The following is a 17,737-nucleotide window of genomic DNA, read 5'->3' as shown; positions in this document are numbered from 1 at the left end:
TCAGCTGCTTCCAGTGCCTTTATTGGGGTGCGCTGATGGACCGTGCTCTCTCTCCAGAGACCAGCACGCCTGTCATGGACGGAGCAGGAAAGACGGCGCCACATTCTACAGCCCTCTCCACGCAATCGTCGAAATCGGGCTACTGAAGTGGAGAAAATCGCCTCTCCAGAAAGTGCAAATATCATCTTGGAAAGTATAAATCCTATTGCCGAAGGTCAGCCCTGTCTACCAGAGTGACCCTCCCACCTCCTGCAGCGATGGTCAGCTCGTCTCACACGCGAGAAGTTTCGGCTGGAAACAAGCGCCCCCTCTTCTCGCACGTTTTGCACGTTGAGTAGTTTTAATGTGGCTCCTTCGTACACAGTGCTGATCTTTTGGAAAGCAGGAGGCAAAATTGACACGTTCCCATACCGGGAGTCAAACCCGGGCCGCCTGGGTGAAAACCAGGAATCCTAACCGCTAGACCATATGGGAGTGCGCAACCCTGCTGTTCCGGGCATCATGCAAGCAAACTACATAAATATGAGAAAACACGCAAGAGAGTTGTCACTCAGAGTGTCGAAGGGTCGATGTATACTGGGGCTCAGTTGAAATGCAACGTCAGGACTTTCCCGAATTATGTCACACGAAGAGAGCACAGCCTTTTCCGCCCTGCCACGTGTGTATCGGTAACTCGCCGTGATCGTATAGTGGTCAGTACTTTGCGTTGTGGCCGCAACAACCCTGGTTCGAATCCGGGTCACGGCAGAATAGGGGCGTCTGCTTTTACTACTTGCATGAATGAAGGCAAAAAAAAGCCAATTGATGTGAACGAACGGCGCTTTACAGAGGAGTACTGCCTGACTGGATCGTTGATGAACGACAGGGACCACTCCGACCTCTTCTCGGGTTTCTTCAATGACTTACTAAGGATCTTCTTCACATTCGCCCATGCAGGGGAAGCCAGTTACACCAAAGCAAACGCAGGAAAGTGCAATTCAAGCAGAGACCAGGAGGGACTTGTTTACACCGAGAGTGGTCGGAGAATGGAACAATGCACCCTGCCCTGTTGCTGGAGCCGATTCTTGATGAGATCTTGGGCTCACTAAGAAGCCCCCGCTGGATGCTAATCTTTCTGTTGTTCTTGCAGGTCCTGCGCTGCTTTTGAACCGACAGAGCTTGTCCTGATCTGTCAGCACAGCCCAATTGCAAATGATCGGCTCCGCATACAGAAGGAACGTGCGTTTGGTACAAGAGTGCATGAAGGCACCGGAAATACATTGGGAACAAATGACCGGTCGCTCAATACCTCTGTGAAGTACAGGAGCGTGCAAAACGAGGCTGTTTCCGCCCGGTCTCGAACCGGGGACCTTTCGCGTGTTAGGCGAACGCGATAGCCGCTACACCACGGAAACCTGCAGGGACTGCTGCTGGTGTCTCGCTTGCGTTTCGGGCTGAGAAAGGGACGCGTCACTTTAGGCAGGGGGCGCTGGAGAGAGGAACAAAGGACGCGATGAAACAAAATGCCGAAACCCGGGATCGAGCCAGGGACCTTTAGAACATACTCTCACGAATCGTTAGAATACGTGCATTTGATCATCAATTGCGTAACAACCACATTCGTTCGACTTGAGCCATCAAGCTCATAGTTTTCAAATCTTGAAAGCTGTCATTGAGCACATCATAGTGTGCAGTACGCCCCGTAACTTGCGCACTTCAACAGAAAGAAGAGCAGACAGCTCCATAAATATGCGAGGCGCAGAGAGTGCAAGGCGAGCCGCACACGTTTCGGTGGCTGAGAGAGGGCAGTTTTTGCTTCTGCATTTCCCAAGTAAGGACGCATGACAACAAGCGATCGCGGTGCTCATTTACGACATAGTGGTGATGAGTTTTCAGTACGTGTTCTTTTGAACGAGCAATGAGGTTGCTGCCTTGGACAGCTGACTGCACGCTCTCATTGTGCCACGTGATGAGTATTCACCAGGCTCGTTCAGTCATTAGTCACATTCCATCGTTTGCCATAAGCAGATGCTGCAAGGTGATGTGGATATCAGTTCCCAGTCTTGTGGACGAGGACAAAAAGAACACACAAGGGCTCATCCGCGAGTTGAACCCAGGACCTCCCACACCCTAAGCGAGAATCATACCCCTAAACCAATGAGCCACGGCAGCACTTTCCATTTTATTCTGTCAGCGAGCTTGAGGACGGGGGAGAGGCGTCATTCGCTCGTCCAGTCAGACCTTCATCAATAAGTCAAGAAAGCCGCAATTACACGACTGCCTTGCAGACGAAAGGCAGTGAACTGCACCCGGTAAGAGGGGAACAAGCGGCACTAGGCGACACCGAGGCATGAGCCCCAGCGAGGGGGGTTAGCTTGCATGGTACAGCGCTCGCTTTGCATGCGAGAGGTAGCGGGATCATTTCCCACGTCCTCCAGGTGTGTGCTTAGAGCTTGATGTGCCGAAAGGTGTCCTTTAGCCTGTGGTCACGCCTTGCATGGAGAGCGTCATGCAGCTGTCAATCATTTCGCAGCCACGCCCCCTGTTCATCTTCTCTCTGCCTTAAGCGTCTCCGCCACTCTCTCTTGACATTTCATGTCAGCATGTCAGAAGTCCGAGTGACGTTTTTAATGGCTGAGTGAGGGCACGATGCTGAAGCAGAGAGGCCACTTCAGCCAGAGAGACTTGTGCTAGGTGAGATCTGAAAAACAGACTCGCAACAGAAACAGACCAAAAAAGTATCGGTGAGATCAAAAGGCAAATGCAACATCCAGCAGAGGGCGTCTAAAGATTAGGGAACGGGCGACTGAAATCCATATGAGGCAAACTTTCTGGCTGTGTACTGCAGCTGGTCTCGTTGGCGTAGTTGGTAGCACGTCAGTCTCATCATCTGAAGGTCCTGAGTTTGATCCTCACACGGGGCAGGGCTGCTTCCTCTCTTGCTCTTTTCAAACACTTGCGGCAACTGTTCGCTCATAACCACGTCTGGAATGCGTGACCTTTACACGGGGGAGAAGCAACGCCGCATCCCTTTTCTAAAGAACATTCACATTCAGAAATAAGTCAAGAAATTTGCCATTACTTTCGCTCGCGCTGCTGTCAGCCTGCCCATGTTGCCAAAGAAAGATTCACTCGGCGTCAACATGACAGAACAGCGATCACTTGAAAACACTGTTCCACACTCCGTAAGCAAGAACTTCAGTGTTTGCAGTCACCCAATATGCCGATAGTTAAAGGAGCACAAAACACGAAGCGTCAAAAGACAAGATGAGTTGATGGAAAGAGCGTTGAATTGATGAGCACAAAAGTTCAGCTCGTACAATAGGCAACGAAGGTCCTGGCGTCATCATCGCACTTGAAAGGACTGCCTTGCAGACTAAGGGCAGTGGGAGGTTGCTGTTTTGAGATGGAGGCATTGGGATGGTGGGCCGAGATCTATTCTTCTTAAGGAATTCTTCATCGTGAAAGATCGGTCCACAGGTCATCCAAAGAACTTACAAATTTTTTGGACTCAGGGAATCGCGTGCTTCCGGAAGGGAGTGAAGTGCTCAAACACATGACATGCCCCCTTGATCTCACATGCACAATTCTGCTGCAACATGCACAGCTACCGTCCACACCAGGCAGTGGTGCTTCAGCAGAATTTGCTACGCCACCTGCAATTACATATCCAGCTGCACACATATACATGGCCCCTCTGTCCTTTTCAGGATCTCAAAAAAAAGCATAGTGTGGTTTTCCTGCAACCTGATTGACCGCATCTCCCTCAGAATGTGCCCCGTTGCATTCATTGCTGAAGCAGGACGGAGGCTAACGGACATGCCAGAACAGTTAGGCTCAGCGATCTCTCCAAAATATTGTGGTTGTAGTGGAAGAAATATGGTTTAAATTGTACCTTGGTATTTCAAACTCTCTCTAGAATGTTATCCATTTCTATTTTATTTTGACAGGAACTGGCTAATGACACTAGATGAAAAGAGAAGAAAGAAAACGCAACGTTTCGGCCGTGGAGCCTTCTTCAGGTGTGAGGGCTCACATTTCTTCTTCTTCTAGCTTGAGGTTTTGAAGAATTTCATGACAGACAAGGGCTCCGTTGGGAACAAAGGGCGTTGTGAGAAAACCGTTGCTTATTTTCAGCAGCAGAAATACAACCCTTTAAATACAAGATGACAGAACAATGACGAAGGGCATGCCGGGAGGAACTCATGCACTACAGAGGAAAGGGGGCGGGCACGTACAGTTCACATTCAAGCCACAAGTACTCTTCTTGGATGTTGCACAAACAAATCCTAACGTCTTGAAAGCATTGCAGCATGTTTGTGTCCCACTTCCCGTGGCTGCGGGACGACTGACACGAACGGACAAACACAATCTGTGGCGTTTAGCGTGACATAGTCTTGCAGGCATCGTGCTGTCTCACTGCAATACTATACCGCTGGAGGAAACAGTCCATCTGGCCATGAAACTCATTTGAACGTCTAGCTACAGCAACTAACAATATCATGATTTATTCAGAATGTGTGGAATCAGCACGTCCCGGAGACAGCTTCCGAAATCGTGAGCATTCTCTGGTGGTAGGGGCGTTCAAGATGGCGCTCAGGTGGGAGGTAAAGTTTAGTGGTTGGGGAGTTTTTTTGAGTTTTTCATGACCTGAATGTTAATTTTTGCTTTTTTTGACTACAGAAAAATAAGGACTTAACACTAGTTGTTTAAACTTCAGTTATAATTGAAAGAAAAAAAAAACGATTTTTTTTTAGGTTTAAAAAGTCCGATATGAGTAACACTGGGAAAAGAAAAGAGAGTGCTGGGTCTTCGAAGGTGAACTCTAAGATACCTCAATCGTATATGTATAGCACTACAAAAAAATCGATGGCAACTAAAGGGAAAAGTGAAGCAGCTGCAGGGGCAGCAAGAGGGCGGAGGCGCCGCGCGCCCGGCCGACGTGTTGGACCGGTGCGCTTTACGTGCTGAAATAAACACGCGACAGCCCCGAAATGTTTCCAGAGTGCTGTGCACTGAAGACTTGCCTTGTGCTCCTCCGTGCAGATTGTTTGTCCTCCTCCAGTGCGGGACGAGCCAACACAAGGGAGCGCATTCGCCAACATCCAGGCACGCAAAGCGATTTGGAAAGCAGCTCCTTTCCAAAGAGTTGCACACGAACGATCCTTCAGTCCCGCTCGGGGGGCACGGAACCCCTGCCACACACAGCTTCAAGTAGCGAGTCAGGCGCCGGGGCTTTCGCTTACGGCCACACCACCCTGAACACGCCCGATCTCGTCTGATCTCGGAAGCTAAGCAGCGTCGGGCCTGGGTAGTACTTGGATGGGTGACTGTCTGGGAATACCAGGTGCTGTAAGCTTTTGCTCTCCCGGCCAGCAGGGGTCGCCGTTGGTGCCGTAGGCTTTGGGAGGAAAACCTGCAGGATGGAAAGGTGATCTATAGCCTCATCTCTAGAGATGTTTTGTTGCTGTGGCATGTGTGTGACCCATATTCCAAAAAAAAACCCCGTCTGTAAAACGAATATCGAAGCTGCCTCTAAATCTGCAAATGAAGATGAGTCGATAAACCACTCGTTTTTCGTATAACTAGACATATATTCATTTGTTACCGATTTCATTCATTGAGCACGGATACAATAGAGGTACAGCCATTCACTGTTTGACATGTCTGCACTGGTACAGAACCGAGCAATCAGAAAACGGGTGAAACTGTCTTTAGACTCAGCATACAGTACCGAGGCCCCCCATGACCAAATAAAGGCTAACCTCGATAATCAGCCTAAAGAACGCAGACTACAGCAAAACGACTGACTTTGAAAAGGGAATGAACGTCCGGAAGGAGTAGTGGAACTAGCTTGAGATGCTTCTCCGGACCCCTAACTAAAAGCCAGCGAGAACCAGCAGCGGCGTCCACTCTTGTCGAACCGGGATTCTTCCGCAGCCACGCAGCTCGTGGTGTCCTAACCCTCCCGTATCTGATTTTGGACCAAGCACATCAGGGGAGAGCGCAAACGCAGTCCCCCACTACCAGAAATTATGCAGTCGAGATTCCCACATTTGGGGAATTCGCAGGGGTCAGCACAGCCGGAGTGCAATGGCCGAGCCTCGCCCTGGGTGAACCTCCTTCTTGATCAAGGTATCTCCCCTGCCAGGTAAGTATGAGTTAAACAGGCCCCTGCAAGCGGCCCGCACCCACAGCACAAATCGCGCAGCCTAGGCCACCTCCTCGCCCCGCACGCCACCGCCTCCTGCTGGGCCCACTCTTTCACACACTCACACGCCACACTAACACTCAAAAGTGTGGGCAAAACGAGAAAACGAGCGCGCCGTTTCCTACACATCTGCAGTCGCCGTTGCGCATTCGCAGCATGTCCCGGGATGCAATTCGGCCTCATTTGCATAACTCCAGACCGGCAGATCGCCACGCAAGCTCGCGACGTGCGCCTGCCACACACCGAACAAACCTTTTCAGCAATTTCCAAAAAACAGGCCTGCTCGCCTGCCCACAAGGCTCCGTCTCTTACCTGCTCTCCAGAGCCTGCTGCCTTCTGTGCTTTTCTCTCGGCACCGCTGCAGTGCACACAACTCGGGACGAGCCAACACAAGGGAGCGCATTCGCCAACATCCAGGCACCTGACTCGCTACTTGAAGCTGTGTGTGGCGGGGGTTCCGTGCCCCCCGAGCGGGACTGAAGGATCGTTCGTGTGCAACTCTTTGGAAAGGAGCTGCTTTCCAAATCGCATTGCGTGCCTGGATGTTGGCGAATGCGCTCCCTTGTGTTGGCTCGTCCCGCACTGGAGGAGGACAAACAATCTGCATGGAGGAGCACCAGGCAAGTCTTCACCAGACAAAAACCTCCAGTGCACAGCACTCTGGAAACATTTCGGGGCTTTCGCGTGTTTATTTCAGCATGTAAAGCGCACCGGTCCAACACGTCGGCCGGGCGCGCGGCGCCTCCGCCCTCTTGTGGCCTTGCGGCGTCAGAGCAAGAGGATCCTTCTCGCTGCCCTTCCGCTGTGTTGCAGGGCCCCAAGAGGGAACCCGGAGCGCGCACTTTGTGGGGGGCGGGGGACCGCGTTCGCGCTCTGCCCCCGGTCTCTTGCGCGAGTACTAAATCTCACGGACAGGGGGGCCTCGTCATTGATTGTTACAGGTGAGACGGGGATTAGGAGGAGACCCCGACTGATGGGTAAAGGGGAGCACTAACACCAGAGGGACACCCCCGGCATCTCTTTTTGAGAGACGCCCTGGGGTTTCCTAATGGCCAAGGAGGGTCGGGACCTCGGTTTGACGCCTCCCCCGAAGGACGGCGCCTGTTTGTGCAGCAGAGTGTCGCCATCAGGAGGCTGGGGCGTAAGAGAGCCACACAGCCCGCAGGTTGAGCGCTCCCTACTGGTCCCAGTCACACCTCTTGCAGGAGCAGCAGCAACCGGAGCTTTTCCGGGGTGGAATCTCCCATCCGGGTGCCGGCCAGGCTCACACCTGCTAGGCTGCCCCGGGGGTGAGCCCAGTCGAGAGTTGCAGGGCCAGATCTAGTCACCGGGGAGAAACGATACAAGTGAAGGATTGCTCGGCTCTCGGCACTTGAAAAGACCGACAAATGTCTCGTTCCCGCCGGAGCTGAATGTACCCGCATGTGTGGTGTCGTCTTCTTCCCCCGCCCCGCTGTGTTTGCTGTATTGTCTCTGAAGCCGGCCCCCCCGAGACGAGACGGGCTGTTCCTGTGCCCCAATTAACACTTTACAGGTGCCATTCCCCGGCATTGTGGCCATTGTCGGTGCTCACACGCGATAAGATAAGGCGGAGGAGAGCGGGGCATGCCCAGCGGCAGACATTCAAGGAGGAGGCAGTGCGAGGTGAGGTGAGGTGCGACACGCCGGAGCCCCGACGCAGCTAATGCGGAGCACTTGTTGGACTGGCATCGAAAGGACATGTGCGCACGGAGCGAGCCTTCCCTGCGGCGGAGCGCGGGAAATTTCTCCCCCCCTCCCGCTGCAGGAGTTGTGTGCACTGCAGCGGTGCCGAGAGAAAAGCACAGAAGGCAGCAGGCTCTGGAGAGCAGGTAAGAGACGGAGCCTTGTGGGCAGGCGAGCAGGCCCGTTTTTTGGAAATTGCTGAAAAGGTTTGTTCGGTGTGTGGCAGGCGCACGTCGCGAGCTTGCGTGGCGATCTGCCGGTCTGGAGTTATGCAAATGAGGCCGAATTGCATCCCGGGACATGCTGCGAATGCGCAACGGCGACTGCAGATGTGTAGGAAACGGCGCGCTCGTTTTCTCGTTTTGCCCACACTTTTGAGTGTTAGTGTGGCGTGTGAGTGTGTGAAAGAGTGGGCCCAGCAGGAGGCGGTGGCGTGCGGGGCGAGGAGGTGGCCTAGGCTGCGCGATTTGTGCTGTGGGTGCGGGCCGCTTGCAGGGGCCTGTTTAACTCATACTTACCTGGCAGGGGAGATACCTTGATCAAGAAGGAGGTTCACCCAGGGCGAGGCTCGGCCATTGCACTCCGGCTGTGCTGACCCCTGCGAATTCCCCAAATGTGGGAATCTCGACTGCATAATTTCTGGTAGTGGGGGACTGCGTTTGCGCTCTCCCCTGATGTGCTTGGTCCAAAATCAGATACGGGAGGGTTAGGACACCACGAGCTGCGTGGCTGCGGAAGGATCCCGGTTCGACAGGAGTGGACGCTGCTGCTGGTTCTCGCTGGCTTTTAGTTAGGGGTCCGGAGAAGCATCTCAAGCTAGTTCCACTACTCCTTCCGGACGTTCATTCCCTTTTCAAAGTCAGTCGTTTTGCTGTAGTCTGCGTTCTTTAGGCTGATTATCGAGGTTAGCCTTTATTTGGTCATGGGGGGCCTCGGTACTGTATGCTGAGTCTAAAGACAGTTTCACCCGTTTTCTGATTGCTCGGTTCTGTACCAGTGCAGACATGTCAAACAGTGAATGGCTGTACCTCTATTGTATCCGTGCTCAATGAATGAAATCGGTAACAAATGAATATATGTCTAGTTATACGAAAAACGAGTGGTTTATCGACTCATCTTCATTTGCAGATTTAGAGGCAGCTTCGATATTCGTTTTACAGACGGGTTTTTTTTTTTTTGAATATGGGTCACACACATGCCACAGCAACAAAACATCTCTAGAGATGAGGCTATAGATCACCTTTCCATCCTGCAGGTTTTCCTCCCAAAGCCTACGGCACCAACGGCGACCCCTGCTGGCCGGGAGAGCAAAAGCTTACAGCACCTGGTACAGTGCCTTGCGAAAGTATTCGGCCCCCTTGAACTTTTCAACCTTTTGCCACATTTCAGGCTTCAAACATAAAGATATAAATTTTTTATTTTATGTGAAGAATCACCAACAAGTTGGACACAATTGTGAAGTGGAACGAAATCTATTGGATATTTGAAACTTTTTTAACTAATAAAAAAATGAAAAGTGGGGCGTGCAAAATTATTCGGCCCCTTTACTTTCAGTGCAGCAAACTCACTCCAGAAGTTCAGCGAGGATCTCTGAATGATCCAAAGTTGTCCTAAATGACTGATGGTGATAAATAGAATCCACCTGTGTGTAATCAAGTCTCTGTATAAATGCACCTGCTCTGTGATAGTCTCAAGGTTCTGTTGAAAGCGCAGAGAGCATCATGAAGACCAAGGAACACACCAGGCAGGTCTGTAATACTGTTGTGGAGAAGTTTAAAGCCGGATTTGGATACAAAAAGATTTCCCAAGCTTCAAACATCCCAAGGAGCACTGTGCAAGCGATCATCTTGAAATGGAAGGAGTATCAGACCACTGCAAATCTACCAAGACCTGGCCGTCCCTCTAAACTTTCAGCTCAGACAAGGAGAAGACTGATCAGAGATGCAGCCAAGAGGCCCATGATCACTCTGGATGAACTGCAGAGAACTACAGCTGAGGTGGGAGAGTCTGTCCATAGGACAACAATCAGTCTTACACTGCACAAATCTGGCCTTTATGGAAGAGTGGCAAGAAGAAAGCCATTTCTCAAAGATATCCATAAAAAGTCTCGTCTAAAGTTTGCCACAAGCCACCTGGGAGACACCCCAAACATGTGGAAGAAGGTGCTCTGGTCAGATGAAACCAAAATCGAACTTTTTGGCCACAATGCAAAACGATATGTTTGGCGTAAAAGCAACACAGCTCATCACCCTCAACACACCATCCCCACTGTCAAACATGGTGGTGGCAGCATCATGGTTTGGGCCTGCTTTTCTTCAGCAGGGACAGGGAAGATGGTTAAAATTGAGGGGAAGATGGATGCAGCCAAATACAGGACCATTCTGGATGAAAACCTGTTGGAGTCTGCAAAAGACCTGAAACTGGGATGGAGATTTATCTTCCAACAAGACAATGATCCCAAACATACAGCAAAATCTACAAAGGAATGGTTCACAAATAAACGTATCCAGGTGTTTGAATGGCCAAGTCAAAGTCCAGACCTGAATCCAATCGAGAATCTGTGGAAAGAGCTGAAAACTGCTGTTCACAAACGCTCTCCATCCAACCTCACTGAGCTCGAGCTGTTTTGCAAGGAAGAATGGGCAAGAATTTCAGTCTCTCGATGTGCAAAACTGATAGAGACATACCCCAAGCGACTTGCAGCTGTAATCGCAGCAAAAGGTGGCTCTACAAAGTATTAACGCAAGGGGGCCGAATAATTTTGCACGCCCCACTTTTCATTTTTGTATTAGTTAAAAAAGTTTCAAAAATCCAATAGATTTCGTTCCACTTCACAATTGTGTCCCACTTGTTGGTGATTCTTCACATAAAATAAAAAATTTATATCTTTATGTTTGAAGCCTGAAAAGTGGCAAAAGGTTGAAAAGTTCAAGGGGGCCGAATACTTTCGCAAGGCACTGTATTCCCAGGCAGTCGCCCATCCAAGTACTAACCAGGCCCGACGCTGCTTAGCTTCCGAGATCAGACGAGATCAGGCATGTTCAGGGTGGTGTGGCCATAAGCAAAAACCCCGGCGCCTGACTCGCTACTTGAAGCTGTGTGTGGCGGGGGTTCCGTGCCCCCCGAGTGGGACTGAAGGATCGTTCGTGTGCAACTCTTTGGAAAGGAGCTGCTTTCCAAATCGCATTGCGTGCCTGGATGTTGGCGAATGCGCTCCCTTGTGTTGGCTTGTCCCGCACTGGAGGAGGACAAACAATCTGCACGGAGGAGCACCAGGCAAGTCTTCAGTGCACAGCACTCTGGAAACATTTCGGGGCTGTCGCGTGTTTATTTCAGCACGTAAAGCGCACCGGTCCAACACGTCGGCCGGGCGCGCGGCGCCTCCGCCCTCTTGCTGCCCCTGCAGCTGCTTCACTTTTCCCTTTAGTTGCCATCGATTTTTTTGTAGTGCTATACATATACGATTGAGGTATCTTAGAGTTCTCCTTCGAAGACCCAGCACTCTCTTTTCTTTTCCCAGTGTTACTCATATCGGACTTTTTAAACCTAAAAAAAATCGTTTTTTTTTCTTTCAATTATAACTGAAGTTTAAACAACTAGTGTTAAGTCCTTATTTTTCTGTAGTCAAAAAAAGCAAAAATTAACATTCAGGTCATGAAAAACTCAAAAAAACTCCCCAACCACTAAACTTTACCTCCCACCTGAGCTCCATCTTGAACGCCCCTACCACCAGAGAATGCTCACGATTTCGGAAGCTGTGCTCACCACTATACCACCAACTCACGACCACAGGAGCCCTGCAGGACACCACCAGAGAATGCTCACGATTTCGGACGCTGTCTCCGGGACGTGCTGATTCCACACATCCTGAATAAATCATGATATTGTTAGTTGCTGTAGCTAGACGTTCAAATGAGTTTCATGGCCAGATGGACTGTTTCCTCCAGCGGTATAATATTGCAGTGAGACAGCACGATGCCTGCAAGACTATGTCACGCTAAACGCCACAGATTGTGTTTGTCCGTTCGTGTCAGTCGTCCCGCAGCCACGGGAAGTGGGACACAAACATGCTGCAATGCTTTCAGGACGTTAGGATTTGTTTGTGCAACATCCAAGAGGAGTACTTGTGGCTTGAATGTGAACTGTACGTGCCCGCCCCCTTTCCTCTGTAGTGCATGAGTTCCTCCCGGCATGCCCTTCGTCATTGTTCTGTCATCTTGTATTTAAAGGGTTGTATTTCTGCTGCTGAAAATAAGCAACGGTTTTCTCACAACGCCCTTTGTTCCCAACGGAGCCCTTGTCTGTCATGAAATTCTTCAAAACCTCAAGCTAGAAGAAGAAGAAGACGACAAATATGAAGCGTTATAGCAACGACATGCCATGAGACGATCGATAACGATTTCCATAGGATCCCCGCGGTTGCCTGGCAACCGTCAGCGTTGCGCAGTGGCAGTATCGTAGCCTGTGAGGTTTAGCCGAGGCGCGATTATTGCTAGTTGAAAACTTTTCCCAATACCCCGCTTCCGCCGGTTTGCAATACAATCGGCGAAAGCAATTTTTGACAGTCTCGTCAGAGACTGAGCAAGGTGTTTAAAGACAGATTTGGTCACGGTGATATCATGGTAGAAAGAAACGAGCTTGTTATGCCTCAACAGAAACGCTCTTTAGCTCTTTCAGCTTTATGCAGAGAACAGCGTCTGTCGAGATTACTTTTGTGTCAGCGCGAAACGCCGTGTGCTGTCAGTATGATTTCATATTGCTCGTAGCGGCGCCTGGCTTTTGTCTGTCAAACGTTAGGTTGCGCTTCTTCATGCTGCATCGTCGGCATGAGTGGAGCATTTTAAACGTCTGTACTTACTGCGCAAACCATAAGAAATCGTTTGTCCCCATTCAAAAGAGATTGTGCGATGTCCTGCAGCGTTCGCAAAGCAAACCTTTGACAGTTTGAAAAGAGGAATTTATTCTGCTTCCTGTGCGTGCAGTAGTTACAAAGTTGAACGTCTTTACACGATCTGCTGCAGTTTTCAGTGGGTGGGCTTTGTCAAATGGCTTGGAAAAACGCACTGTGTTTCGGCTCGGGAAACATCATGAGCAGTGTCCTGCATGTTTTCTGTGTATAGCTGTCTTTTAACGCATACAGAATTCATTCGAAATCATTGATTTCTCCAATTAACAAGGGTCCCTTTTTGAACCTGCCAGAAGCATTCTTTCAATGTAACAGATTTACTCCGGGGAAGGGCAGCATGACATTGAGAGTAGCTCAAGCTTTCAGCACCTTTATCTGACTGCATGTATGCAGACACTGCTCAGAATCCCCTGTAAGATTCTCCTTCAATTCCGTTTTGCAGTGCTTTAGCTCTTTCAAAAGGCTTCGCTTCGCTAGTCACAATCCAAGGCTCATGACAGCATTTGAAAACATTCGCAACTGCGTTGGCCGGGAATCGAACCTGGGTTAACTGCTTTGAAGGCAGCTATGCGCAACACTGGCTCGCTCCAGAATAAATCTCACGTCGAGGGCATATTTTTTTCCATTTTACCGTGAGTCGGGCTCAGCTGCACAGAGGAGAGAGCAGAGCAATGAGGTCACGGGGACAGGGGAGTCACACGCTGGCGGTTTGAATACGCGGAAGATCACTGAGGGATCCACAGTATATGGACCCTCCGTGCGCCATCAGTCCGCACTCCGGACTCTGAATCCTGCCATCCGAGTTAAGATCTCGGCGGAACCTGAGGCGCAGTTCCTTCTTAAAACGTAATCTGGTGAGCATTTCTAGAATCGTACTTGTATAGATGCAGCCTTTAATGTGTTGCTAGGTTAAAATTGATGACTTCTTGTATTTCAGTAGGCAACTGCCCTCTTGATTTCGGATTTAATTTCTTTATTACAGGGGCGCTTTTATGAAGACAGAGTCATGTTCAGGTACTTTGCTTGATGGAGGAAGCTCATTTCGGACTCTGTGATCTGCTCACCTGGAAAGGTCTGCTATACTACTACAAGAGAGAAGTAGAGTCTGGAAGAAGGGACAATTTTATGATGCTTTGGAAGATAATGTTTTTTTTTTCTTATACTGAAAATGAAAGGTAGTTGTTTCTATATGGACTCAGTCTTTGGAATTTGTATATTTTATGTTTCAGTGAACCCTCAGCCATTCCTTCTGTATTGTAATTCAATTTCTCTTTTAAAATTCCTTCCCCACTTCTAGGACCTGCAGTTGCTGAACTCCACAATGGCTTCTATTGGAAAGTCTGTGACTGAGACCATTATTTATTTATGAGCAATGAGCAATTCTTATATAAATGCAATAAAATCATTATGCTCAAACTATGAGAGAGAATTTTAAGGATAATTTAAGAAATCAGTCTTAGCTTGTTTCTATACACAGATGGTATTATTTATTTTCAAAGGAAACCCGTGAGGATTCCCCTGGTGTGCAAGATGTGCCTGAATACTTTTGATCAGCTTCCTGCTCACTTCAAGAGGGCGTGTATGAAGCACGCCACGGCAGAAGAGATCAGGTGGCCTCTCAACAGGCGAGGGAGGACATGATGAATCACCTGAAGAACGGGGTCATCGTGGATTACCACAGAATAGAGATCAAAGGACACTTTGTGGGCTTGAAATACAAAGAAAATCATGTTCTATGGGACAAGATAAATACAAAACTTAAGCTTTTATTTTAATTAGATTTATTTATAAAGCATAAGCAATCATTTATTACATTAATATATGTGAAAATAACATTTTAGTATCATACGTTTAGTATATTTAGTCCCTAATGCTGAAAGAAATGATCATAGAACATGACATTTAACCTTACCTGCTGTGTTTTTAATCCCTATTGCTCAATGCACGGTGAAAGCATTGCATACATATGTCTGACAATGAGGAATGGGCCCCTGAGACAGTCATTTGCCTGTTTCACAAATGATCGTATTTTACTAGAGATTCTGTTTGGGATTCAGATGTGCATTCGGACAGCAATCCCTTTCAAGAAATGATACGTTCTGGATGAGGTCAAAGGTGCAGGAACACTGTATTTAGGATGTGTTTGCAGAGACTGTGTGTCTCCTGCTTCAACGCAGTGAGAAATAGATGTGCTCCTGTAATTCATTGGTACATGCGCAGGGCAGTAAGCAGTCTGAGGATTTATTTCCAGACGGCATAGAGCAGTGAAGCAGTGAAGTAGTGCAACACACTGGATCATTATATTATTAGAATCTATTCTACTTAAATTATTACATTATACACAATTTGAGTTCATTTTAAAAAGTAAAAGGTAATGAAAGGAATGCATTTTCGTAAGAAAGATAATACCGATATGCATGTGATAATCTTCCTTATATCATGTAGTGCGTCATTTGGACACTTTGTGGGATTGAAATACAAAGAAAATCATGTTCTATGGTACAAGATAAATACAAAACTTAAGCTTTTATTTTAATTAGATTTGTTTATAAAGCATAAGCAATCATTTATTATATTAATATATGTGTGTAGCGGCGAGGCTTATTAATAAGGCAGAATTAAGTGTTCTGAGCCTTCCCAAATGAGGCCCCATTTCTCTGTTCATCTCTGTGGTGCAGCCACAGAGAGACTATTCATGCAGGGTGATTTAAGGTCCTAGGACAGCTCCCAAAGGGGGATGCACTTAGCTAAGCCTGGCTATCATGATCAATGGTCATCCATTGGCGCCTATCTGTCTAGGGAGTGCCAGTTGGACATCTGGACTGCATTACTAAGTGTCAGGACTAAGTGACTCATATCTCACCTTGATCAATCAATCAGGGACTGGTAGGGCCGAGTAACCCACGTGGGACTCTGATGCCCATGGAACTTTCAGCCAATCAATGAGCTGAAGTTCCTCCAGGTAAAAACAGGCAACACAGAGAGCCTGTGAGATTCAGTAAGATTCAGAAGGGAGGATTCAGAGGATTCTGTGGACAATTCTAAAGGGAATTCAAAGGAGAATTCCAGGGCAGGGCGGCCCAGGAGCAGAAGGCTCCCAAGGGCAGGACATTCTCGCAGCGCGCCTCCTGACCATCCTGAGACTCAGCCCGGACAACCACGGAACGGCCAGTGTGTCCGAGTGCCAGAACTTTCCTTTGTTCTAAGAGTCTAGAGCGGAGGTTGCCAGAGAATAACCAGAGGATCCACCCGAGGTTAGCACCAGCAGCAGGCCTCGTGAACAGGTCGGAACTGTGGACAGCTGAATCACTATTCAGAACTAGCTCTTCATCAGAAACGAACCGGTCCTCTTCCTGACTTGCTCGGACCCACAGTCATCTTTTCTCCTGTGCACAAACTTTGCTAGTTAAAGCCAACACTAACTAGCCGGTCAGTGAGCATCAGCAGCGCAGCGTTGCAAGCCGCACAGCACAGCCTGGCACGGAGCCAGAGAGCGCGGATTGGACAGCAACAGCCTGCAACTGTTTCTTTGTGCCCGCAGGAAGATCTGAATCCCCAAAGATTGGATGAGTATTCAACTTCAATGCATTACAGCTCGAGAATTCAATTGTTATCCCAACCAGTTGATATCAATTTAATTCCTAAGAGTTATGTACTTGTTTGAGTATCTAATGTAGAAGTTATAACCAAGTTCATTAACGAAACGGTCTTAATGAATGATATACTGAACGTATGTCCTCTTGATATGTGTAACACTTCGTAACTGACTGAATATATATCTTTTGTATTCTGATAACCCTCTCGATAAGATCTGTTAGGTTTACATGCATATTTTATGTATTAATAGATGTATCCTCGTGTATTAGTACCTGTGTGTGCGCGTTGTTTGAGTTATGTCGCATGGTTGGATTCTAAAGCCATCAAAAGAATCAACTTTGTGATTTACTGCTACAATTAATAATTGTCTCAGTAAATGCCCAAACCCTACAGAACTGGTGCCTTCAGAGAGCCACTACATTTAATTTTGCTATGGCAACATTACATATTTGGCGTCCCTGAGCCGGTTTTCTTACATTATTTGGCGTCCCTGGGTGGGCGTGGCAAGACTGAAATGAGTCAACCAAGCGGAATAATTCAATATAAAACGCTGCTGGTTTCATACACAACAATACGGTGTGCTGAAAGCCGAAAGAAAAAAAAGTTCCCCTTGTTCTTTAAGCAGTGCTTGATTGTTTTGTGATCTTTTGCGATCTACCGGGTTGATTGCATACTTGATCTTGTGGTTTTCTGTGGTAAAACTGTGATTTCGTACTTAAAAGTAATACTCTTTAAGTTTAACGATGGTTGCTAAAAGGTCTGAATTCGAGTCGCTATTAAGCACTCTCTCTAGCAGCGACAGGTCTGACCACGATCTCTTCCATATCTCCGTCAGCGGAGAAGCTAGAAGGATAAATCTCCATTCTCTGAGAGAGCTAGCGAAGGACATAGAGAGATTTGACCCCGCAGTGTCAGAGAATAATATCGAGAGTTATATTCAGGACCTCAGGTATACCCTGCAGTATCTGCCAAACGCCACAGAACAGGAGAAAGTGTTTCTGGTCAGGAAAACTACCAGCAGAGCTGTACATGAGTGGATGGCTAGGCAGATGAAAGAAGTCTGTAATGATTTTGAGACGCTTTGTCAAGCACTTATTGAAGAATACAGTGCGTTTATTGACCCGACTGCTGCGATAGCCGCCGCTCTTAACATTAAGCACGAGAGAGCAGAGTCCCCTCGCGAATATTACGAGAGACTTAGACAAACTTATTTTGCAGGGCGAAATGATGAGGGTTGCGAAGAGAACACACATTTCAAGGGTTTATTCATTGCGAATCTCCACCCGTCAGTCAGAAAGATGATCTTAATGCATACAGATGCACAGACCATGAAAATGACT

At 48.3% G+C, this 17,737-nt stretch overlaps 7 non-coding genes across 7 annotated transcripts; 4 read left to right on the top strand and 3 right to left on the bottom strand.

Annotated features, from left to right (window-relative positions):
• Positions 1–402: 402 nt before the first annotated feature.
• trnae-uuc (transfer RNA glutamic acid (anticodon UUC)) lies at positions 403–474 on the bottom strand. Its single transcript has one exon. It is a non-coding gene; the product is annotated as a tRNA-Glu (tRNA).
• A 201-nt stretch (positions 475–675) lies between these two features.
• On the top strand, positions 676–747 carry trnah-gug (transfer RNA histidin (anticodon GUG)). Its single transcript has one exon. It is a non-coding gene; the product is annotated as a tRNA-His (tRNA).
• Positions 748–1,321: 574 nt separating this feature from the next.
• On the bottom strand, positions 1,322–1,394 carry trnav-aac (transfer RNA valine (anticodon AAC)). Its single transcript has one exon. It is a non-coding gene; the product is annotated as a tRNA-Val (tRNA).
• A 3,825-nt stretch (positions 1,395–5,219) lies between these two features.
• LOC148635182 (5S ribosomal RNA) lies at positions 5,220–5,338 on the top strand. Its single transcript, XR_015933482.1, has one exon. It is a non-coding gene; the product is annotated as a 5S ribosomal RNA (ribosomal RNA).
• Positions 5,339–5,974: 636 nt separating this feature from the next.
• On the bottom strand, positions 5,975–6,138 carry LOC148635181 (U1 spliceosomal RNA). Its single transcript, XR_015933295.1, has one exon. It is a non-coding gene; the product is annotated as a U1 spliceosomal RNA (small nuclear RNA).
• Positions 6,139–8,404: 2,266 nt separating this feature from the next.
• LOC148635180 (U1 spliceosomal RNA) lies at positions 8,405–8,568 on the top strand. The gene has a single exon (XR_015933294.1). It is a non-coding gene; the product is annotated as a U1 spliceosomal RNA (small nuclear RNA).
• A 3,761-nt stretch (positions 8,569–12,329) lies between these two features.
• Positions 12,330–12,471, top strand: LOC148635179 (U4 spliceosomal RNA). The gene has a single exon (XR_015933417.1). It is a non-coding gene; the product is annotated as a U4 spliceosomal RNA (small nuclear RNA).
• The last annotated feature ends 5,266 nt before the right edge of the window (positions 12,472–17,737 follow it).

The sequence above is a fragment of the Lepisosteus platostomus genome, unplaced genomic scaffold (assembly GCF_059453375.1).
Source record: "Lepisosteus platostomus isolate fLepPlt1 unplaced genomic scaffold, fLepPlt1.hap1 Scaffold_30_H1, whole genome shotgun sequence".
Classification (NCBI taxonomy): Eukaryota; Metazoa; Chordata; class Actinopteri; order Semionotiformes; family Lepisosteidae; genus Lepisosteus; species Lepisosteus platostomus.
Note: the sequence above shows the minus strand (reverse complement) of the source record. Positions and strands in the feature narration are given on the sequence as shown.